The sequence below is a fragment of the Protopterus annectens genome, chromosome 8.part0 (genome assembly GCF_019279795.1).
Source record: "Protopterus annectens isolate FY-2018-M chromosome 8.part0, PAN1.0, whole genome shotgun sequence".
Taxonomy (NCBI): domain Eukaryota; kingdom Metazoa; phylum Chordata; order Ceratodontiformes; family Protopteridae; genus Protopterus; species Protopterus annectens.
The window spans coordinates 1,508,029,956-1,508,042,456 of NC_056741.1; positions in this window are offsets into that span (position 1 = coordinate 1,508,029,956).

Below are 12,501 nucleotides of genomic sequence, written 5' to 3' on the forward strand. Positions count from 1 at the left end.
CATATATCTTCCTTATGTTCTATATATGCACACTGAGCACAAGCCCTACATTTGTAAGTACCATGTTTGTTTGTTTCACCCTTTCAAAAATATTTTTTAAATTTGGGCCCCTTTAATATCACAATTTTAAGGTCTTAGCAAACACATCCAGACTATTGGGCATTCTAGAAAACAGTTCCCAATATTTTATAATAGTTTCTTTAACTTTCTTAGTGTCTGAATGGTACTCTATAGCCATAAATAATTCCCTCTTATTACCCGTATGTTCCATTTGTGGATCGTGTTGTGGAACTGCTTGCCACACTTTGTTGTGTCCCAAAAGGGGTACATATTTTTTATCCCAATTAGTCAAAATTTCCTCCTTGGTTACTTTAGTTAAATTCAGCGGGCTAACCCCTATCTATAAATAGTTGTTCAATATAATTCACCTCCTTAATTAAATCCTCCATGTAAGTGGTCATGCGTGCGGCTCTCCCCATCTGCCCCTTTATAATGTTCTTTTTTTTTGCATAAATGGATGCCCACTCTGGAACTGAAGATATGAGTTGGAAAAGTTTTCTTTACGATACAACATGGATACATACTTGTTCATATGTCTATCCTTTCTAATTTTTACATCCAAGTAGTGGATCTCCTCACTATCCACGTTGTGGGTAAAGGAAAGTAAACTAGTGGTATTGTTAATGTAGATAATAAAATTCACTATATTCTCCACAGATCCCTTCCAAACGATAAAAATATCGTGCAGAAAATGAAAATAAGATCTAACGTTGTCGGAATACGTGGTTATATTGAAGCAAAATTCGATTCCCAATACAAGAAAATATTGGCATATGCAGGGGCACAGGATGCCCCCATAGCTACCCCATCTATTTGCCTATAGTATTTTCCCCTTGAAAAAAAATGTAATTGTTTTTTAGTACTATTTCCATGTTTTCAATAATTAATCTGAACTCTTGGTGAGATAAAAAATCTAAATCTACCAAAACCTCCTCAAACCAACGCATACCAGTATCGTGGGGAATCACACTAAACAGGTTTGTAATATCCACTGTTATAAATACAGGGTTGTCACTGTATTCTATTTCCCCCATCTTTTTTAAGAAATCCCATGAATCTATAAGTATGTGTTGATATAGCCGATAAAAGGGTTTGAGTTTAGTGTCAACATATATAGCTAGAGGTTGAGTTGTTGAACCTGCTGAAGAGGCTATTGGACGTAAAGGTGGGTCACTGGGGTCCTTATGGACCTTAGATATTCCAAAAATAGCAGGAATTACTGGCTTGGTGTTCTAAAAAAATATATTAATTCCTTTTCCAACATCCCCTGTAACACATTGTCCTCTAAACATAAATTAATCTTTCTGTATGCTAAGCTTATCTCATTTTTTGATACTGGTACATACCTCCCTTCACTATGTAATAGCGCATTCATTTTGCTTACCTTCATCCACTGTCCCATAATTATGACCCCACCCCCTTTGTCAGGTTTCATAATTCTTATCTGATTGTTGCCTTAAGTTCCTGTAATAAAAGTCGTTCAGGTTGTGTCAAATAATGGGACCTCCTGCCCATTTGATGGTGTTCTTGTATTTCTTTTTCTACCAGGGCCTCAAAATTATTAAAAATAAGGTGCATGGGGGGATTTATAATACTCTTTTCCTGATCCTGTTAGTCTCAACTGGGCCATTATCACCAAATATGGTTTTCAAATTCAAGTTCCTAACAAACATTTTAACATCCAGAATATTATTTCCTATAGTAGCCTTCCTTATAGGAACAAAGGTAAATCCTTTTTGGAAAAGTAAGAAATGTGTGTTGGTGATGTCAATGTCACTGTAATTAAATATGTGAAAATTGGCTTTAGTAAAAATAATGCAATTATTATCCCCACCACTAGTCACAGTTGAAGATTCGTCCATCTAGGTTAACAGGGATTTCTAGTATCATCTCCCCTCCCCCTCTGTCCTCTCTGATAGTAAGTTTGATATCCCCTCTTCTGTGTCACCTGTGCATATGTCGGTTGCCCCGACAAATTTACATGTATGCAGTTTTTTAGAATGTAGTGTGTGTATTTTACAATTCGTGCAGTTTTTTAGACTATGCCTTTAAATGTGAGTGAAGTGAATATTGAATGACTTTGTCAATTAAACTATTAGAGAGTATAACAGTGAAGAGCAGTTAAACAGTAGTTATTCTGAAGAATTTCCCTTGTGAGGAATGAAAGCACTCAATCTGTGTTTTGGAACCTGTGATTTTGGTGTCTGTATTGGAATAAACTACTTCGTTTTTCTCCAGAAGACTTTAGTGTGTTAACTGGTGAAGTGTCTGCCTTTATTGGACCCAGCAAGTGTCACTGTGTGGGTTGCTGTGTTTCTTAGTGCCTTCAGTGCTACTCAGTTCCCTTTTATGGTTTGTAAGTAAGATAACATGACAAAACCACATGACTGCTGCTAATGGCATGCCTCTTTACCCCTCTCAGCCTGAGTTAAGACAGAAGTGGCATTAACACTACAGCATTGTAGTGCACTGCATGTGAATTCTGCCACACACTTGTGTGCATGTGGGTATGAGGGTTAAATGATGGAACAGGAATGGTGCCCATGGCAGATGTGAGCTGTTACAATGGGAAACCCTAAGAACACTGTTTTCATATTTTAAATGACAAGAAACTGTGACCTTGATCAGAATAACACCTCTCTTACATTACATGACCCTAGGTTTTGAGAAAGCAGTTTAAAATGCTATACATGGTATGAGTGTAGACAAGCCAGTTTAAAAGGTAATGCATGGCTTGAATGTAGTGATGTGTAGTTTAGGATGTTGTACATAACCCTGGGTGTACAGAAGAGCAGAGATTAATATTTTATAGATGACCTGTGTAGAGAGGCACAGTTTGACATACTGTGCATGGTCTCAGCATGAATATGTGCAATTCTACATGTATTGCATGGCCTAGGTGTAGAGAGGCACAGTTTAACATTTTGCACATGACCTCATTGTAGATAGGCACCATTTAACATGTTGTATGTGATCTGGGTAAAGTGATGCAGAGTTTAGTATGCTGTAAATGTCCTTGGGACAGATATGTTGTACATTGCCTAGGTGTGGAGAGGCACACATTAACATGTACATGGCCGGGTGTAGGGAAACATGCTTTAACATTTTGTATATCCTGGGGCTTGTGATGTCCAGTTTAGCATGCACTACACAGCTTTGATGCAGAGCTACACAGTTTAACATGCTATGCATAGGCTGGGTGTAAGGATGCACAGTTTAAGAGGAGGTACTTGGGACAGGTATGGAGAGGAATATTTTAGCATATTGTTCATAGCCTGTGAGGAGGGAGGGACAATTTAGAATGCTGACATTGCCAGTATGTAGAGATGTAAGTTTAATATGCTTGACATTGCCAGTATGTGGTATATAGAAAGGTATACTTTAATATGCTTATTCATGACCTTGGTGTAGAGAGGCATAGGTTAAAATCCTGTGCATGCCTTGGGTCAGGAGATACACAGATTAGTTTGATGCACTTGGCTTCAGTTTAGAGATGTGCACTTGCTTTTCATGGCCTGGCTGTAGATAGACACAAATTAAGGTAATGTACAGGTACTGGGTGGACAGATACATTTTTATTTTATTTTATTTTTATTTGTTAATCACAGTGGAACACTGATCTCCATGGACTTTTTCAGTCTCAGCTCATAAGAGATGTTTGGTTAAATTACTTGCTCAGAGTCCTACAATTTGGCAAATACAAGATGAAGGAATGAAACCCTGGTCCACTTACAGTATATAGCCTGGGTATAGAGTTGTACAGTTCAATATGCTGTATATGATTTGGGTGCAGAGATACACAGTTTAACATGCTGTATAAGCTCAGGTGTACAGATGGACAGTTTAACATGCTGTTCACTCTCTTGGTTTAAGAAGGCCCAGTTTAACATGCTGTACTTCTCCTCAGCGTGGAGTACAGTGTAATGTGCTGGGTCTATATTATAAAGTCGAAGCTTTAGGTAATCGAATACCTAAAGCTCAACACCTAAACAGCAAAAGCTGTAAACATCGAATGGCCACTTCCGTGAATTCTTCACCCCTCTCCACACCCCCACACCCCCTAACTAAATATACCAACTCCGAGATCACTCTAGAGTGGAGAAAAGGGCAGATTACCGATAATGGCCAAGCAAATTCTTTCCCTATGGAAGAAATTGCAGAAGTGGCTATTTGATATTTACAGCTTTCACTGTTTAGGTGTCAACCTTTAGGTATTCGAGTACCTAAAGTTTTGATCACCTAATATAGACCCTAATGTGCTGCTCATGGCTGGAAGTGGGCATGCAGAATTTAAAATGTATATGGCTTGGATGATGAGGCATAGCTTAACATGATGCATCTTGCTTGGGTGAAGACACACACAGTTTGACATGCAGCACATAGCATTGGTGTACAACATGCTATAAATGGCCTGGGTCTAGACTTGACTAAGGTTAGCATGCTGTATATTTCCTGGGTGTAGAAAGACACTTTTTACATGTCTTGGGTATAGAGAGGTATAGTTCAGTATGTTGCACATGGCCTTGGTGTGGACAGATTGTTTAACGTGTACAAATCCTAAATGCGGAGAAGCACAGATTATCATGTTGTAGATGATCTGCATGTAGAAAAACACAAATCTGTACATGTCCTTAATATGCAAGCATGTAGTTTCATATACTGCACATGGCTGGGTAAAGACTAGCACAATTTAAAATAGTGCACACAACCTGGGTGTAGACAAGCACAGGTTAACATGCTGTATAAGGGCTTGGTGCAGAGAAGCACAAATTAACATGTTGCTGATGGCCTGAATATGCAAAGACATAATTTGACAGCTTGGACATGGCCTGGATGTGGAGATGCAAAGTTGCCGTAGCCTACATGGCCTTGGTGTAGGGAGACCCAGTTTAACATTCTGTGCATAGCCTTGGTTTAGACATGCAGTATTTACATGCTTAACCTTATCTAGGGTAGTAAGGCTGTACATGGACTAGTGTGGAGAGATAAGCTTTTTCATTCTGTATATGGACTGGCTGTAAAGAAAAACAGCTTAATATGCTAACATGGTCTGTGCTCAGAGATGCACAATGTAATATGTTGTACATGCTCTTGGTATAGAGAAGCACAGATTACCATTCTACAGATGGCCATGGTGTATAGATGGACAGCTTAACATGGCAACATGATGTGCATGTAAAGAAGTACATATTTAACATGCTGTACATGACCTATGTCTAGCATCGAGCAGTTTAACATACCATACATGACTTGGGAATAGAAAGAGATTTAACATACTATACATAGACTGTACATAGATAGTCATTTTAACATCCTATACAAGACCTTGGTGTCAGTGATACTGTGGGTGGTCTAGGTGTAGGGAGGAAACATTTAATATACTGTGCATGCTCTGGATGTAGAGACACACAGATAAATATGTCGACATGGCCTGTCTATAGGGTGGCACAGTTTAATATGCTGACATGGCCTGTGTGCAGGGAAGCACAGTGTAACATGTTGTCATGGTCTGGATGTGGACATATGCAGTTACCATATTGAACATGGTCTCAATGTAAAGATGTAGAGTTCATCTTCCACCCATCTCTAGCATCCTACCAACTTTATTCTTCTTATGCTCACCCCTCAATCCTTCAGCATATAGCTTAGCATTCACCTTTAGCTATCAACCCTTTCTCTTCTGGCACTACTTAATCTAACACCTCACATAATCTCATAGTAACTTACCCCTCCTTTTTAATTCTACTTTTATCCTCTAAACTCTTCATGTGCATTTTATTGCCTTCCTTCTCCAAAGCCACATAATGTTCTATCATTTTTAATCTAATGACTATTATATACTTTGTTAAAATTATCTAATTGTAAAATTATTATGTACATTCTCTACTACCTAATGTGCATCTAAAACAATATAATGATATCTTAAAATTGATGATAAATTTTACTGCTATTGTTCTTAAGTTGTTGGAGCTTTTCTCCTGGGGCCTCCTCGGAAAATGGGTATCTGACCCAGTCAGACTTTCCCGATCAACAAATCTTATTAAATAAATAAATTAATTAATTAAAATTTTCTACATAGTCATGGTGTAGAGTGGCACAGTTTATTATTCTGTGCACAGCCTTGGTGTAGAAAGGCACACTTTAATAATGCACATGACCTAGTTGTGGAGAGACATAGTTCAGCATGCTGTGCAGTGCCTAAGTGTGTAGATGCATTGTATATCTTTGTTTTACATTGCCTAGGTGTGGACAGACATGATTTGGAGTGGCACAGTTTCAGGCAGTGCATGACTTTGGTGTGATCACGCATATTTTAGCATGTTGAATGTGTCCTGGCTGTGGAGATGCAGTGTTTTACATGTTGTACTTGGCCTGGATGTAGACATGCACAGTTTAATATGCTACACCTCACTTGGGTGCAGGGCAACACAGTTTGACCTGCTCCACATGGCCTATGTATAAAGAGGCCCAGTAAGATATGCTGTGCATGGCCTGATTATGCAAAGGCAGAGTTTATGATGCTGTACATGGACTGGGGGTAGAGAGGCCCTGTTTAACATTCTGCACATGGGTACAGTTTAAGAAGCTACATATGGTCTGGGTGCAGAGAGGCACAGTTTTGCATACTGTTTATTGCTGAGCGTAGAGATGCAAAATTTAACATGCTGTAAATGTTGTAGGTGTAGAGTGTCAAATGTCAATGAAATGTACATGGCCTAGGTGTAGGGGGTGGCATAGTTTAACACAATATATTCCTATGTGTACATATGCACAATTTATCATGCTGTATGCAGCCTGGGTGTAAAATTGAACAATTTAACATTCTGTGCTTGGTCTGGATATGGATAGATATGGTTTAGCATGCTGTATATGCCCTTGGTCTGTTGATTCACAGTGTATGTTGCTGTGTATGTCATGGGTGCGGAAGTGCACATTTTAATATACAGCACTCAGCTTGAATGTAGAAAGGCACAATTCAGCTTATTGTGCATTGCCTGAGTGTAGAGTGTGACAGTTTAAAATGCTGCACATGACCTTTTTGTATGGCTGAATAGTTTAAAGGAAAACTCCACCTTAGAACTAAACAAAAATATTTTTCATTCAATCTTGTTTTCTGAGTTATTTTAACACCTCAAAATCACTGTCAATGCTTATTATAGAATTTCCATATGTTTTCTGCAAAATAGTGGTCAATGGAGCTTGACATATCAACAAGATCTTATTTTTCTTCAAGCCTTTCTCTTTCCCATAATCCATTTCAAGTTTGCTTTATACGAGTCATGCTAGACATAAGGAAGTAGTGGTGTATTCCCATGTCATAGACATATAATGGCATTAGTGTCAGTCACTGTCATCTTATTTACTGCCTGTAACAGGACTGCTTCTTTTATTTCTTGAATGGTCCTCATTTGTGTGTGTCTCATGCCTGTTTTATAGTATACTAAGGAATTATACAGCTGTAACCAAAACAGTTGCTAAATTGCAGGCCTTTGTTCAAAGCATCTTTTTGTAGTCCAAAATAAATTGACAGCACCGCCCCCCTACACTTTGGTAAATGTGCTGATACTTTATAGTTACAAGAAAAAATATTTTCTTACTTTTCTCTAAATGCCATAGATATGTTTAATACTATGTTTAAGTCATCTTAAAGAGTAAAGTAGTATAAAATACAAACTTTTAAAGTTTAAAGCTTTGCATTCAATACCGTGATGCTGCGTATGTAAATTTGTTAGAAGAGGTGACAACTGCCTTTGAACCAGTGACTGATCTAATTGCTCTGCTTTACTATGAAAGGTGCGGCTACATTGGAAGCAGCTGTGAACTGATGTAAAAGTACACTTCTTCTCTGCAATAAAGTCAATGGAAAATAGTTTCACGCCTCTCTGTCTTGTTTACAGGAGCCTGAGCTTCTGACTACAAATTTCTCTATGTCTGTGATATGTCATGTGAGTGTAGACAAATTCCTCTGCAACTTATATGAGACGTTAAGCTTAAAAAAAGTGGCTGGTCTTTTCCCTTCCTTTGATACTAAAGTGAGGAAATGAAAGTTTTATAAAGTACAAGCAGGATTCAGGAATCTTCACAGTATTGGAATCATATTGTAGGGAGAAAAGCAACCCAAGAGTAGAGTTATACTGAAGGAGAAAGTGGAGTTTTCCTTTAACATGCTGCACATAGGCTGTGTATATAGAGAGGATAGGTTTATCATGCTGTACATGTTTTGGGTATAGAGATGCAGAGGTTGAAATGCTGCTCCTGCACTAGGGACCCAGAGGTGCAATTTGATACATTGGACTTAGCTTTGAAGTACAGAGGCACTATTTAACACTTTATACATGGTCTGGGTGTAGAGGGTCACCATATAACACGTTGCACATGGCTCACATGTAGGGATGCACAGGTTAACATGCTGCTGTTAGACTTAAGGTACAGAGGAACAACTGGAAACTCATGCTTCCATCTCAGCATGTCACTTTGCAAAGACTGAAACAAAGTATTAATTTAGTATTAATTTAATATTTTACTTGTTATAGTTGTAGGTTCTTACTAAGCTTCTGACCACAAACTTTCAAGAAGCTCAGCCACATCACCCAGTAACAAACGCACATCCAGTCATCCAGTACCGTGCTTGGCAGTCTTTCCCAGAAATGGGAGATGTGTTATCTGTCATGCTGTCTGGTGGTGGTGATTGATAATGGAGGTTTAGGTCTCCAGAATGGGGGGTTGCTTTACCATTAGTTTTATTTAGGTGAAGAAGCTCAAAGAGCAAAGGGTTGTTCCTGAGTCCCCTCCCATCAGTGGTCAGCCTAACCAGTCCTAGCATTCATTCTCTTCTTTCTGCTATAAACTTGAAAGGAAAGTGTTAGCTTTTTGATACCTAATGTTAAGTCCCTTTCAGATTTGGCCTTTTCTGCCATTGCATTGTTTTATTACCTTTTTCGTACACTTTTAATACTTTCTCCTACATCATCCATGATTGCCTATCCAGCACAGAGTAATCCACTTTTGTAAAATCCCACACCTTATCTTTGTCTTTTTATTCTTACCTTTTCATCCTAGTCTAAACTACACAGTGACATGTTAGTCTTCACTAAGGGTGCCTTACCTGGACATCCATGACAGTTTTTGTATTGGTTATGGCCATTTCCAGAAATTTCTGGTACAGTCTGGTATTAGTTGAGTGAACTTCCTCATGGTCCAAGTCCTTGGACAATTCATAGTCTCTCCTCTGTGCCACAGAAATTCCAATCTCAGTCAGTGTCACATGAGTATTACCCTCTTTCTTCTACCTAATTCCTTTGCTTCTGTCCTTCAGTCTCTCATCCTCCTCTCTTGTTTTGTCTGAGGGATGTCATTTTGCATCAGTCGTCTATGTCTCTCCCTAACATAACTGTCAGTGCACCTATCTAGGTTTCTGATTCTAGCTGCAGCCTAAGCCCTTTCTTGGCTTGGCATTTTCCTCCTTTTAGATTTCACATCGAATGCCTCCTTTTGTATTGTGTACTTGTACACTTGTACACTGCCTCCTCGCCCTTTTCTGTGATTCCTGAACAGTCTGCACCTAGGCACCTCCTTAGTCCATTTCCTCTTGTCACTGGACTATGTTTCCATTCACCCTCACCTTCTGCATCACAGCTTGTAAGAATTTGTACGTCTTCCATTTTCCTAGCTAATCTCCTTGCATTGAGTAAGAGTACCCAGCATTACTATGTGTCTCTCTTGTTTCTTCCTCTGTTCTGAATCCCTGCTTACCCGTTATCTACTGCCTGAATGTTTAACCCCTTCTAGGGCTTCTTTCAGTCTCTTTCCTTCCTTCTGTCTTAGTCTGAATGTGCAGTTCATTTATTAAATTTCAATTATTTAAGATTTCGTAACCAGATAGGTGAACTGGAACAAGTACCCTTTTCAGTCATGACCTGGGCCAGAGAGACCAAGCAATACAACTAAACATGCAACAATATGTAGAACTATTTACATAGCAATTTATGTAGGCATTGTCAGTAACATAGGTGTAGACATAGCACAGTGCTGAAGTTTAATTTAGGAAATGACTGTAATAAGCGCTGAATTAGTTAAGCCAGTAGATGCAATGCATAATTCTTTGCCTTATAGGTGCTTTTTTGCCCACATCTCTGAAACACTTATAAGCATGTTAGTTTGTTTTTTAATTGTAATTTGAAGCTAGTAAGTTTATTCATTTTTCTTATTGCTTCTAAAAGTTTCTTCCAGCTGAAAGGTGCATTTTTAGATAAGGCCTTTTCAGTAGTGGCTAATTTGTAAGGGGGTCTGCCTAAGCGAATGTATTTTGTGTTTCTAAGAGTATAATTACAATACCTTTTAAAGAGTCTGGAGAATATTTGGTATTAAGGAGTTGAGAGTAAGGATGTTAAGCACTAGCTCATTTGTTGCCGAAACTTTAAGCCATCTAATATTCTTTATTGCAGTGCAGTGGTGTTCTTTATTGTTTGCTTGGTTGATGAAGTGTACAGTTGTATGCTTGGTGGTTTGTCGTGGTATTAGCAGATGCATTCTCAGAAATAAGAGACAGTATGTCTTTAATCCTAGAAATGAATGCATGTATGGTTATAGAACATCTGGCTCCTGAGATGAGGAGCAATTGTTAAGATGTCCCTCTGTAACCCAGCACTAAGTACTACTGTCCCTTTTAGGTTGCAATCGAGCCTACACTTTTCATGCACCTGTTCTCACTGCCAGGTATGTTTCCATACTCCTTCCATTCCAAAGCCATTCTCTCTCTTATTCACTATTGCAAGCAGTTATTATAATACTTAATCCTTTATGTGCTGGCAGCTGGAATAGGTGACATTTCTAAGAATGATACCTCCTGTTATCTCTGCCACCTCCCTGCCACTGCTTGCTGGCATCTTAGCTGTCTTCTCATAGAGATTATTGGTTCCCATGTGTGTGTCATAAGGTGTCCATCCCTGTTTCTTATATATCACATTGGTCACCTCCTCCAACATTCTGCTAATTCTATGCCCTGAGAATGAGACCAGTTTCACTGTCTGTTCCCTCCGCTCTGCCTTGCCTAGACTCCTAATCTACCTGCTTTTTCCCTGCACTGACTATCCTTTCCTTTATTTCCTGACCCTGCTACTGCACTCTTATGTGGAATCAGACTTCCCCATCTAAACTGGTTACCTCTCTCCCTGCGACAGACGTACATTTTCCTCATTCCTCTCTTTCTCTTCCTTTTGCCATCTCCCTCTCTCTACCAGTCAAGTATCCCTCCCTCACTCCACACTTTCCCAATGCTGATCTTGTCGATTGGTTCCTGCTTCTCCACCTCTGGCTTTGTCACCTTCTTCATACTGTTCTTTGCACCCCAGCTTCACTTTTCCTGCCTTTCATGACTATATCTCCTACCTTCCCCTTTCCTTTACTTGGGTGTAATCCTCTGGCAACCTCCATCCATGTTTTCTTGCCCTCAGCCTTTCTTCCCTAACTTTTCTTTCTCTTCCTTTCTGCAGGATTCCTATTTCCTCCTTATCTGTCATCCCAGTCTATCCTTTTATGTCTAATCAGCCAGCCCACTAGCATTTCTAGCTCCTATGTTCTCCTATGAGGGTCACCTATTCTCCTGATGGAATCTTCATTTGTCTTCCCAAACAGCTATTCCATATCCTGAGTATCTCACAAATCTTTCTTTTCCAATTATCTTGACCTGCCTGTACTAATCCTTTCATATCCAATTCTTAGATCAGGAACAAGAAAACATAGCAAGTATGGTATGTATACATATATATATATATATCAGACTCACAGACGAGACTTCTCTGCTACTTCTCAATATTGAAAGAATGTAACATACAAAAATAAAATTAAATGCAAGTATTGAGATCCACTTACTTGGTATATTTGATCAATGCAAACCAGAGTCGTAAACAAGCCCTCTGCCCCCTGCAAAAAAAATTAAGAGCAATGGTCAAATTCACTGCTACGGGACATTAAACTTGCATTCATGTTTGTGCACAGTGCTGTAGATAAGCTAAAAGTGGTAAGAGTGCATAGGATGACATTTTACTTCCATGATGCAAGTCTTAGCATCTGTCACTTTTACTGGACCATATATACTTACAGATGCACTCATTAGAAAGCATTCTGATACCTGAACCACCATAAAATCCAGAGAAAGTGCTGATATCTAACTCAGCTTTTCAGTTTTTGGTATTTTTTTTTAGAGAATGTATGATACCAAATCAGTGTCTTACAAATAAACCTTTTAAAAATAAGTCCATGCTATGTGAATATTTTCTTTATTTGCTTAGGAAAGGTTATTCTGAAAAGTAATGAATAAATATAACATCTGTTGAGCACAGCTAAGTGAAGTAAGTATTATTTGTCTTTAGAATATTCTGTATCAAATAAAATACCAGTTTCAAAGAAGTACTATTTGAACATCTAGCCAAGAACCTGCAC